Source organism: Leptonychotes weddellii, chromosome 12 (genome assembly GCF_054177405.1).
Source record: "Leptonychotes weddellii isolate Sample4059 chromosome 12, ASM5417740v2, whole genome shotgun sequence".
NCBI classification, from domain to species: Eukaryota; Metazoa; Chordata; class Mammalia; order Carnivora; family Phocidae; genus Leptonychotes; species Leptonychotes weddellii.
The window spans coordinates 47,921,459-47,934,030 of record NC_138380.1 but is presented as its reverse complement, the minus strand read 5'-3'; positions in this window follow the sequence as shown (position 1 = coordinate 47,934,030).

Below are 12,572 nucleotides of genomic sequence, written 5' to 3'. Positions count from 1 at the left end.
TAACCACAAAGCGGCTGGACTCAGGGTGGTACTTCCTCTATTCCTTTCCCTACTGTGGTGTAGAGGCTGAAAACAGAGGCCAGACTCGCTGGTTTCAAACTCTACCCGAGAGCAAGTCACTTAACTTATTGAACCTCCATTTCCCATCTGAGAAATGTATTCAATTAATGCCTCTCACATGGGGTTGTCATGAACATAAATATATACAAAGGCTACAGGCGTATGACATATGCAACCGCTCAATGTTAGCCAATTATAACTAAAGGTCAGTCTATCGCCCCTTTGAACAAAATGTCCAGAGTGTTCACGTTCACTGGAAGTGGTAGGCATTCTGTCTCTCTGTTTCTCTGTTGAGTTTTCACTGTCAGCTTTGCCCCTATAAAGGAGAAGACACACTTGTTTTTCCTCCTCCAAGGAAGTGCAGGTTTGTGAAGGTGAAGAAGTTACATAGGTGGTGGGCTTAGTGGGTCCAGATGCAGGAAAAACAGTGAAAAAAAAAGAGAGGACAGAGTGGCAGAGCTGAAGCAAGCGACAACAACGGCGGATTTGGACAGAGGGGGAGGGGGGCAGGGAAGACAGGACACTCAAAGACTGTGTTCGTCTCTCCCTCTATCCCAGCACAACACTGAAAACGCAAAAGTAGTTGTTACTGGGCACCCAGGGCTACGTGGGAGTGAGCGAAGATGAACGTTTTCGCCTCATTTTGAATGACTGAGGTAAGACTTATTTATAGGGAAGTATGCGGTCAGATTAGCATTTTCACACTCGTCCAACAATACACTTTCCAATCAGCTACAGTTAACCATGCTGAGGGCAATTTCCCAGGACTTTAGAGAAAAATTAACACGATGGTCTTCCTTCGCAAACAACTTCCAATATTTCAATATTCTGGGTTTATACCAGGCACGGGAATAACAGGCCCATGGAGACTTTGACTATGAATTTCCGCCCCCCCAAGTCTGCTTGGAGAGCTCCCTCCCTTCATAGGCAGGCTGTACAGCCCCTGGAGTGAAATCCTGATGGGCCCCCAGCAGATGAGCATTCTTAGCCAATGATGCTCCTCACCTCTCTTGACCCGTGGACTCCTGGGCAAATCTGTGGGTGAATTTTATGACTGACACTAATTTATACAGGCTTAAAAAGGGGTCTTTGCTGCCTTCCAGCCTGTCCTCGGGAGAGTAAAGCATAGGAGCTGTAGCAAGAAAGTAAAGACTTGAGTAAAACGCAGGGCAGGGGCACCTGGGGAAATCTAACTTGGAACAAATGGATTGTCGCGGCCAAGCGCACTGTCACCCGGACTGAATTAAGATGTCAGCCGCATCGGTGTACAGATCCTTCCAGTGCCTGGGAAACAGTTGGGGACGCGGCCATGGGAGAGAACCTAAGATGCTCGCTGGAAAGACAGGGGAGGGGCTTCAGGAGACGGTAATTAGCAGCTAGAAGCAAGTGGACCAGGGTGGAGGTGAAGAGCAGGCCAGCCGCTTGATTTTGTTTGCCTTTTCCTGCCGAATCAACAGTGCTTAATTGGCCTATTCATCTAGAAATGATCATTTTGAGGGCTTTATAAATTGTGTCCTACGTTCCCTTAACATGAGGCTCAGGCATGGGCTTAGCCATCGCCTAGACAGCCTCTTGCCCAGCATGGGGGCTCACGGAGGGGATATCCCTAGGACTTAAGCCAGGGTGTCTGAGAAAGGTGGAGGGAAGCCCTTTTTACAGTTCTACCGGGAGACATAGACTGTAAATTCATGCCGCTTGCTACAAACTCAGAAAGCTCTTGAACATTTGCATTTGCTTATGAAACATGGTTTTGACTTGATCAAATGAAAAACGATGTGAACCCTGCCCACGGGTTACTCATCCCAGCAGCGAAGGCTCAGAGAGGCTGAGATTCTATTATCATGGAAGCCCCAGTAGACCTCAGGCTCTTCTTCTCTGAATTTAAATAAGCCTGGTGCCTTTGCATTTGTCCTCACAGGTCGAGTTTTTGAAAGTGACAGAATCATCTTGGAGGCTCTGCTCTGGGCCCTCTGTCGGAGGCGGGGTGATGCCAGTTGAGGAGGTCCAGCTCCCTAAGCCACGGGTCAGCAAACTATAGCCCATGACCACATCCAGCCCGCCTCTTTGTTTTTTAAATCAGGTTTTACCAGAACTCAGCCATGCCCGTTCATTATGGATCATCTACGGCTGTTTTTACACTACAGTGAGGAAGTTGAGTAGTTGCAGCAGAAACCACGTGGCCTGCACAGCCTACAGTATTTTCTGTACGGTTCTCTGTAGAAGAAGTTTGCTGACCCCTGCCCTGCTGCATGGCCCCTTTTCCAGACCTCATTGGAATGCTTGGTAGAGGGCAAGATGGAGGAGGAAGCATGACCCAAGGTCCCCTTTCCCCTCCCTGTGCCCAGGGACCTCCCTTTTCACATGTCTCCTCAATCCTACCACAGGAATCTCGAAGTTTTGTTCTTCTGTTATCTTCGACCCTCAGGTTCACAGAGGAGAATGGATTCTTTTCGTCAGTCTGTGGCACATCTTTGGTCTATGCCAGGTCCTTCCTTGTTTATTTTACTTTATTTCATTTACCTCTTCATCTTCAACCCCCCAGTCTTTCTTCCCAGAGGTACGTCACTCTAAAGTGTTTGATATGCATGTACCCTTAGAAAATGTGTCATGTCATGGTTTGCATGTGTTTTTAATGTACATAAATGAATAGCATTCTGTAAATCTTGTTTTACTTCATTCTTTTTCACTGAAAACCATTCTCATTCAACACCGCGTATTTAAGACTCATCTATGGTTCTTATATACATCTAGTTCAATGTTTCTAATTACATCTCAAAGCTTTTTGGGGAAAAGGACAATAGATTCTTTTCTCAAGAGGTAGGGAACCACAGTGTATGAGTTCTTCATAATGGGGCGCCTGGGTGGCTCAGGCGTTAAGCGTCTGCCTTCGGCTCAGGTCATGGTCCCAGGGTCCTGGGATCGAGCCCCGCATCGGGCTCCCTGCTCGTTGGGAAGCCTGCTTCTCCCTCCCCCACTCCCCCTGCTTGTGTTCCCTCTCTCACTGCCTCACTGTCTAATAAATAAATAAAATCTTAAAAAAAAAAAAAGTTGTGACATAGTGTCTCCCCAGAGAAGATACAATTTTTATAAAGAGTTTGCCACACATAAAACACAATAGGATTTATATTAATCAATAGGATCCCCGAATTGTTTAAAAACATTGGTGTCAAATATAGTTTTAAGGTAGTATTTCTGATAAGCATTCAGCATATTCTCCACTAACCACTCCCCTCCTCCAATATATCCCTACAAGCTAATTTGTGGCCACTTATTTCCAAATATACATTGTCTGTATTGGGTTCTGAATGAAGGCAACCAAGGTTTGGGGTTTCTCAGAAGATAGAAATTTGGGTAGGCCTATCTCTGAAGAGGCAAGAAAGAGCTAGAACACATTAGTCCCCTGACAGCTGCTGGATCAGCTCCACTACACCCTAACTGTTAGAAAAACCTACCAGGACCTTAGTTCCTGCTTGCATTCCTACATCATGCACTGTCAGGAGAGTATGTCTGGTTCACAAGCCTTCCCAACCCTCAGGCTCCCCAACCTCTCAGCAGGTAGAGGATTGAGGAGCAGAGAATCTCTGCAATTTGCCAGGTAAATGCTGTTCAATGTTTTCCATTAGACTCAAGAGAAGAGTATTCAACTTTAACCAATCATTATTCCCACAAAATATTATAAATAGTTTCTTGGCCAAAGCTTTTAATCTCAACTATCATGTGCATTCATACTTCCATGTTGCTTTTTATATTGTTAAAAAAAAAACTATGTTTTTTGACATTTGATACTTTTCCAATTTGAGAGTAAGCAATAAATGGTAGACTAAAACTAGGAATTTGCATGTATGTTTACAGTAATGTTTGAATTATAATGATGTTAATGCTATCAGGCTCCTAATAGAGTTCCAAAAAGCTTTTGTGGAGTACCTAATGGACCATTCAAATTACTGTTATTTGCCCACCTCCCAATTTTAGGGCATCCCTACTTTGCATTTCGGGCAGTATCTTGAGAAGAAACAGTGGTGAATTAAAACAGGGACTGATCTACTGCAGGACATGATGGAGTGATCTGTTTCACTGGCCCAGAGAAGTGAGGCTCTATGGAGGATGGTGCAAGGGATGCAGCACAGGGCTTCAGCACAAACACAACTGTCTCCTAACTTGTCCCAGTGGGGTCCAGTCCAACGCCAATGGCAGTTCTGATAATTAAAGAAGGGTTCTTGATGGACCATAATTCACTGCTTGTGTAGCCAATAAATACCTCCTTCAACTCAATTTCCTAAACTTGTAAATGGAATGGAGGACCTGTAGTTCAGCTCATGGTTGATTTTTCTTTATCTGAACAATGTTCCCCCCACTAAAAAGCACACGCACACACACACACACACACACACACACACAGACACCAGGCTTGTCAGAATAAAATAACTCAGGCCAAGTCTCTGCCTTTCTATTCATGAATCTGACTTCTGTCCATACACATCTCAGCATTGCAGATAGATAAGTAATCTTTCCCATCTGCAATTAAACAAAGGTTAAAAATACCTCTCTGAGGTTTAATCTGGAAAGAGCTCTACTTCTAGTTTCTAGCCAAGGAGATTACACACTAATTAAATTGAAGTGCCCATGAGGATTAAAGCAAGAAATTCCATGAAAGGAACAGTCTAGAATGCATCAATGAGGAAAGTGTGAAAAATAAAATTTTGTTAAAGGTATTTTTTTAGGGTAAATAGTTACAACAATGAAGATTTTCACACAGGAGATGACTATCTTATTAATCCTAATTAGGTATCTTTTTTTCTTCTTCTTCTTCTTTTTCTTAACCTTGAGCAAGAGGCTGCTTCAATCCCATGTAGCATCCAAGCACTTTTTAAACACTTCAGCAGTCAGTTATCAGTGCTTCTGCTCAGCTGCTGGTCTGCTAAGAAATCTTCCTTTTTTTCTGCCTCTAACCCCAACACACATTACACAGTTTAAACTTCTGTGACAGTGCCTAACGATCTTCGTTCCACTATTTGTCATCTTCCCACCCACATTCAAAAGACACAAAATGTCAACTGTCACTTCTTTTTTTTAAGAAAACCAAGAAAATTATAACTTCTCCTGTCAGCTGGGCCTAATGAACAACAAATTTTTTAAAACTTAAATGATGGGCACAAAGGAAGTACCAAGTGGCATTTATGAACAAACTACACATAGAATATGCTAAATTTTATAATTAAAAAATACACAGAATCTATAATTATCTCAAGATAACAATTTTAATTTAAAAATTCTTAACTTATGAGTCAGAAATTTCATAAAGTTAAAGATATAAATATATAAGCTCAACGTTTTTCACCTTAGCTTTTAAAAATGTATTTACTGAATTCATGATATCTATACATTAACGTTTTCTAAAGGAAATAATAAGCCACACTACTTCCCCATTACCTGACACTTTTAGATTTTGAATTGCAAAGAGTCTCTAAAAATTTTCAAGGCTGTATTATATGCCAAAAGATTGGCCTCGATTGGGAGGCAATATGAGAGAGAATAAAACATTTCTCTTTGTGCCCACTGACACTGCTTAGGATACTAAGCCACTAGGCTGTCCTGTTGTCCTTCTCTCTCTCTCCACATTCTGCCCTGTTTACACCCTGAGCCCTAGGTTTTCCTGTTATTATGGAACTCTGTGCAGAAAAATAAAATCTATGTCTGAAATTCTTGGGCAGAAGATGGTTAGAATAATGCTTGGAGTGGGGTGTGGAGGAGAAGTTTCTTTAGCATTGACTGCTTCAAAGGAAATGCTTCTTGACTCTAATTTAACCTTAACTCTTAAGGGGTATTAGCTGGTAACTTTTATCAGACTCCCAGCTGAGGTAGGGCCCAAATGGCAGGAGAATTCAGAACCCATATTGAATTTATAAGAATATTTCCTTTTGATATTCCTTATTCAGATTATTTGCTTGCAGATATGGTAATACAAAGGCCGTGGTTGGAAACAAGCTCTACATCAGAATAATGTAATGGATTCTACTTCCTTTAGAAAGCAACGTTTTTAATGCCATTAATGTCTGAAGACTAAGTTACCTTCAAAGTTGCTAGAATGCAAGCTTCTAGAGGGCAGGGATTCTAATCTGTTTGGTCTTTAACCTGTCCCGAGAGATCAGAATAGTGTTTGCACATGTTACGTGCTCAATAAACATTTGTTGATTAAATGAAGTTAAGCGTGCCTGGGTGGCTCAGTTGGTTGGGCAACTGCCTTCAGCTCAGGTCATGGTCCTGGAGTCCCGGGATCGAGTCCCGCATCAGGCTCCCTGCTTCTCCCTCTGACCCTCCCCCTTCTCATGTGCTCTCTCTCTCTCTCTCTCAAATAAATAAATAAATAAAATCTTTAAAAATAAAATAAAATGAAGTTAAAAGATAGAGGTCAGCTGGGTGTTTTAGGAGTCTGTATTTCAAAAGGGGGGTAATGAAGCAGTTAGAATTGACTGTGCAAAGAGATGTCATTGGTTCCTGATAGATATTAATAGAGATGACAGGGTTCGACAGGGTTTACTTTCCAAAAGGGTTAGATTTTCCTTTTAAGTGTAACTGACTCACAGAAATGCTGGCTGGCAAAGGAGAGATTATAGAAGCAAAAGCAGAAACATTTTAATCTGCATGTCTGAACTTCTCTAATTCTAAAATTCAATTAACAGTGGGCTTTTCCCAACTTGTAGAAAATAAAGTTAGTGAATACTGCACATCCAACTGTGAGTTTTCCTTCACAAACTTTTTCTTAAAAACTGTTCTTATCAACTACAAGTTGCTTATATAAGAAACTAGCATTCCGTGGCTTGGTTTTTTCCTTCACGGTGCTTGGCCTAAGTCAGTATGACATGTACATTCCACCACGTGAACATATCTAAGAACCATTCTAGAGCTACTTCTGCATTGTCATGACACTCACAGCCTAAAGATGAGGGTCCTGGCATATAGCCCCCTTTCAGCCACAAGTAAACTATGATCTTTGAAAAGTCAGGGTCTCTCCATATCTTAACTTTATCATCTCTAAAGTGAGTTTAAACCCATCAACCACCAGAAGCCAGAAGGCAGGGGGAGTTTTGGTGTAGTACAAATCAGCCTCTCTACCGAGATGCAGAGCCAGGTGGGGTAATGGGGAGACCATATGTGGAAAGGCAAATGGAAACTATCTACCATTCCAATATCTTAACAACTACTTTATATCCAACACACTATCGAGGACAATGATGGGCTCATGGTAGATAATTAATGCTTACAAACTTGAAATTTTTTTTTGCCTCGTATCTTAAAGCAGAAGTCAGGATCAAGCTTGTGAACCACCTATCTTACCTACAGCTTCCAACAGTTAATATGGACACCCAGTTATAGACACATCCTTGCCATGATAGACGATCATTTTGCCTTTCCAACTATCATAAGGACCATACCATCATCCTCCCTGCCCCCCCATCAATGCACAGGGTCAATAAACAGGTAACTGTTGAAGCTGGATGATGGGTACATAGTCTCTCTGCTTTCATGTATATTTGAAATTTTCCCTAATAAAAAGTTTATAAAAATAAAATAAAGCTCCCCCACTGACCATGTGAAGGAAGGGACAATCCACAGCCTTATAAACCCACCTGTTTTTTGCATTGGGTAATGAATTTGGAATTTATGGGTATTTGTTATTGGATTTTTTTTAGTTATACAATTAATTCTGTAATGACTAATGCTTAAGGCATTTTCTATGTCAATGATATATAAACAAATTATATTATAGGTAATTTTATGTGGTGATTTTAAGTTGTGCCTCTTATTTGGTGAGTACACAAAATAACATTTAGATAGCATTTAAATACCTCCTATAATTACACTGAAAAAAAAAAAAATTCTTCCCCAGTGTTACTGAAATCAGTTGCAAATTTTGCTTCCAGATACATAAAGTACTAGAAAAGTAGCCAAAAAGAGACATGGACTCAACATGCTGCCAAAAATAATAATAGAACTTTAAATGTTAAGCAGTTTTTTAAAAAGCTCTTCTCTGGAACAAAATGCATTTACTCAAGTTGTTTTTCCCCTCCATCCTCCTGCTTCTCATTATAGATGTGCCTTTCCGGCTGACTTCCCAGTTGGTGGGCCCAGTCCTACTGAGTCAGCCAGTTGCCGCTGTTGGTGTGGATGTGTGGATCTGGTGGAAGCCAAGATGGGGAGTGGGATGGGGATGAGTGCTCTGGGACATTTTAAATTGGAAAAAAAATTGGGCAGGAATACTGAGTTGCCATCATGAGGGCAAGTTGATTGCCCTTTATCTTCTTGTAGGTGCCATGAAATGGTTGAGGCCATTGGCCATTGGCCTCTTTGCTTTGTTTCCTTGGTGAAAACTGAGAAGATCAAGGATTGTCTTCTGTTTGGCATCATGTTCTTCCATGCACAACTTATTACCAGTGGTTTTATAGGTCATGCCAGGGGGAATGCACAAGAGTTCATTTTTCCATCGTCACTTAGAAAGCTTATCATGACATTTCATTCCCAGCCATACCTCTATGTCTGGTTGTCCCTATTCATGTGCTCAAAGGAAAACTGACAAGGGTATCGAGACACGATTTTGGGTGTAATGATTTCCCTGGTCCAAGTTTAGTCTGGATCCTTGAGATCCTCAGCCAGTGTCAACCACTTTATGCAGAAGGCCACTCACTGCTTTCCTTTAGGGAAATGTCCTGAAGTCAAGTTGGATTTCAGTCAGTTTCCCCAGTTCGAAGAAGAGTCATTTAATGCCACAACCTCCAAGCAGTGAACGCTAGTGCCCACTTTTTGAAACTTTAATAATAAAATATTAAATGAAATGAGGCAATGTGTGTAAGGCCCATAGCACAATGCCCAACACATTGCTAAAGTCAGTAAATGTTAGCTCTTACTGATGATTATCCTGGACATAAACATGGCAAACTTTGTTCTAAATTGCTTATTCATTCAGTTAGCCAACAATCATTGAGCCCCCACTATGTGGGAAGCATTGTTGTTGGTTAACAGAGATGTCCTGGTGTATAAGCGGGGCCAGGTCCCTGCTCTCAACCATACATGCTATAGGAGGGAAGTCAGACAATAAATTATTAAGCTAAATAATTTAAATTAATAGTTGCCATGAGTAAAGTAAAACAAGACCAAGAGCTAGAGAGTGACGAAGGAGAATGGGATGAGGAGGGAGGTTGACACTAGAGAGAAGAAGAAATACTTCTCCAAGGATGAAACTTGGCTGAGAAGATGGAGTCTGCTAGGTGGAAAGTTCAGAGGTGGAGCATCACAGGTGGAAGGAACAGCAAGAGCAAAGGCGTTGAAGTGTGTCCCATCACAACATGGTGCTGCATTACCATATGCCATGGATGCAAAGCAACGTTCCTCTTTGTGGTCATGTTAACCACTTCGATTTCCAAGGCATCTAAGTACTCAACCTATAACCAGAATAAACTGCCACCAGGAGAGGTGTTCTTTAGTGAGACTAACGCACTTTTACAGATGGTGTAGAAATTTTAGTTTAACTGTGAGATTTTAGTTTAGCATGAGAAGTTTAGCTTAAGCATGAGAACTGACTTCTTGACTCAATATTGCTTGATGTTTCTATTGCACATTTCAGTGGGAGAACCAGCCTTTGATTTTGGGACCAGGCCCATGACTCACTGCTACTCAAATTCACAGATCTAAGAACCAGATTATAAGATGGGATGGCTCCTGCTCTGCCAGTGACCAGCTGTAGGCTCTTGATTTGGTCCTTTAGACTTGCTGTGAATTAGTTTATCTATGAAACAAGAGGGATGGGTTAGACCGGTGTATCTAAAACTTCAATGTGCCTTCTGGCCCTGGGGATTTTGTCACATGCAGACTCTGATTCAATGGTCTGGGGTGGGGCCCGAGGTTCTACGCTTCTAACCAGCTCCCAGGTGATGCTGATGCTGCTGGTCCTCTGGACCACCCTCCTGAGTAGCAGGAGTTTAAATGATCTCGAAAGTGCCTTCCAGGTCTAAATCTATGGCTCTGTGTTCTAGGTTTACTATGATTTGAACTGCAAGTCCTTGATAGAATCTTTATCACCTAAATATCTGTGATCACCAAGATACAGGTGATCTTCCTGCAATACCCAACTGGTGCTTCCTTCCGGTTATCCAAGACTCACATGTCAAGGTCGCTGACTCACATCAGCTACCTCCTACTGTAACACCTATGCATTTTAGGGCAGAGACCAGGGAAACTCCTTATCACTTATCCAATCCAATATGATGAATTGAGGAAGCTTTGGTTTCCTAAGTGTGCCAACATTCAGGCTGGAAGGGAATGGTTAGTTTCCCAGAGTAAGCAATAATAAAGGAGCATACTATTTCAATTTACATTATTAATTAATAAATGCAAGCCTTGGTTAAGATGTTTTTAAAAGTACACAAAATTCCATAGAGTACTGGACATTCAATGAAGGATGTTATTGCTGATTTTTACCCTTTATTACCCCAGCAGGGTTTCACCTTGAGGGGGCTGTTAGGCAGGTAAGCAAAACAAAACAAAACAACCCCTAGATTCTTACAACTGAAAGATTCCTCAACTCTTCTCAGGAAGATCAGTTGCCAACTTGGCTCTTTATCTCTGAAAGAGGAGGCCGAGATGGGTGATTTTCCAGGGCTTGTCAGAAGATCGATCTCCAATGGGCAATGTGAGGGGGAAGCATGAAGATATAACTCAAGAAATTACTAGCCCTTTTTAAAGACACTGCTCCACTATTTACGACAAGGTAAAATAGGGGAAGATAAAGTAAAGGGAAGGAAGGGGGCACAATGGCATGTGTTGTAATGGTGACGATGACGGCTCACATTTGAACGTTGCCTCAACGTTTTCCACATGTTTTCAGCAAGTGACTGGTTATCACCATTGTATGTGCTAAGAGAGCTACAAATTGATAACTAGAGAAACAGCGTCTGAACTCAGGTCTTTCATCCATTTGTAATTCTCTGTATGTCGCTCATGCTCCCATTACAGAGTATTAACCCAGTCTTTGCAAATGCTCCCAAGCTCACAGAGCATGGCACACAGAGTCTGTCCAGTTCTGTTGGCTCTCAGTGTGACATCCTCCACTGCCAACCCCAGGACTTGTAATTGCCTCTTTGGCTAATTAGGACAAAAATCTCCACTTCTCATCAGATGTACTCCCCTGTAAAGAGTCCCCTAAGGATAGACTGAGCCTCACCAGGATGTCAGTAAATGCCATGATGGAATTAACTGACATTTCATTCATCCCTCAGTGTTTCTTCTCCCAGACATCCGTCTAAGGGATCACGGTGTCATGGGGCATCCATCAAAAGAGAAGCAAACAAATGAACAAGGACTGATTCTCCCTAATCCTTCTCAGGCTATTCTGGGAACTCCCTGGTATACAGCTGGTCATTTCAGAAAAGATGCTATAAATACTGGTCAGTTGGTTCCTGAATTTTCAATCGGCCTTTATATATTTTTATTTTCTATGGAGGAATACTTCATACCTGAAGTTGATGAGCATACATTTCCAAAGAGATGATATCACCAAACACTTCTCACTGAGAAGCCAATTCTTTTAGAAAGAGCTAATAGGAAACAAATAGCAGATGACACTGAACACACCTCTTGGCCAAGAATTGAAATCAGTTCAGGGCAACAAGAAGAAAGGGAAGTATTTTTATAACCGTGATTTCTACCCATTGTGGGCCCTTTATATGATTCACAAGAGCCACAACAAATATTTAGAAATGATCATGATACATAGATAGGCAACAATATTACCTGACAACAAAGACTGGGTTACCATTGCTTTTATTGATTTCCCAGATACAGCAGGCACTTGTAACTTACAATTATGTCCACAGGTGGGAGTCTCTGTTAGTGCTATCATACATTTTAAAAATTGATTTCAACCTAAATGGACCAGACCAAATCACAGGCCAATCTCCTACATGACACAGGGTTGAATATCCCAGTTCCAGATACAATGGAAAGCCAAACATCAGTAGAAACATCCAGGATTTATTTCCTTATATAGCTTTCTTCTCATTTTTAACCAGTCCTTTGTTTTCACAATGGGCATGCTAGCTTTCACAATGGGCATGCTAAATTGAACTGAGGCCCTGGCAGGTATGAAACTGGCCACACCCTCTGGCCCATTGTCTCCTCCCCATCCGGATGGTTGGGCCTCAGCTGAGGAAAAGGGTGACTATGTAGAACTTCCTTATGGTGGTGGGATTCTCCAAGGAATCCCAGCCTCGGGCTACCAGTGGGTCAGCCCTGCCACACCTATACTTGGGGATAATGAGAAGCAGATGTTTCCAGCCACTTTTTCCCTCTGGCCAGGGGCGTCTAGGAGGTGTGCGGCAAGTTGGAGGTACTGCACAGAGTCCCCTGTGGCTGTCAAGCGAGAGCTTGTGTGAGGGGAAGAAGCCCTTCTCACCAAGCTAGATCCATCCTCTATAGGCCCGACAGGGCATTAGAGCCGAGAGCTGGTTTTAGACGGTCCT